Genomic DNA, 873 nt, shown 5'->3' with positions numbered 1-873 from the left:
CCATGTTGTCGCTGTTGTTGATATATGCTGGAAAATGTTATACCCCTTCGTGAGGTCACCAAAAATCTTTGTTTGAAGGGCTGTATTTGGCTAAACCCCTACCCTACCCCTCCAACCAAAAGGGAATCGAGATACCCCTGCACATGAATATGCTAAACAGAGGGGTAGGGGAACATGTAGGGGTAAGGGGTAGAAATGAGAATGACCCTAAGAGATCAGGAAATCAAGTAAGCTTCCTGCACAAGGGTAAAGTAAAGATTTTCTCCACATCATCTAAAGTTAATAACTTAATTAATTCTCACAGGCAAGATACAGAAAACTCCACTCCTAAATGAAAACTGAGACAGTTTTCTCAAATTCTCTCTTTATAGAAAGATCATATTTTCATTGTAAAACTTACTAAGTTTTATTTTGTGGATCTTATAATTTTATGTCCACTTGAAGTATGTTACATTCTGCAGATTATTTTTCTCCATCTTACTAGTGATATTATGTTTGTGAACAAATCAGGCTATTTCACGCAATCAGGGCTTGACATTAAGCATTGTCATGTGGTTGTCCTTCGAACAAGTAAATTTGTCATTCATTTGTCCGAGTAAAAATATTACTTGTTCGAAGATAAAAAATGATATTTCATTTATATTTCAAGTCTCAATATAATTGTTTCGGATCCTGATTGGTAAAGTTTGCTTCTAAGCGTTTTACCTAGTGTCCACAGCGGCCACCTAAATGTGTTAATACTCTCCATGATTGCTATAGAACAAAGGCAAGCAGTGATTATTATTAGTGTCAGGGCTGAACATTAACTTTTTTTGCACATATCACTGGTGCTACAGACAGTTGTAGCACAAGTATAAAACGTCTGTTGTCATC

This window comes from Triplophysa rosa, unplaced genomic scaffold (genome assembly GCF_024868665.1).
Source record: "Triplophysa rosa unplaced genomic scaffold, Trosa_1v2 scaffold554, whole genome shotgun sequence".
Taxonomy (NCBI): Eukaryota; Metazoa; Chordata; class Actinopteri; order Cypriniformes; family Nemacheilidae; genus Triplophysa; species Triplophysa rosa.
The sequence above is the reverse complement of the archived record's forward strand: the minus strand, read 5'-3'. Positions refer to the sequence as shown.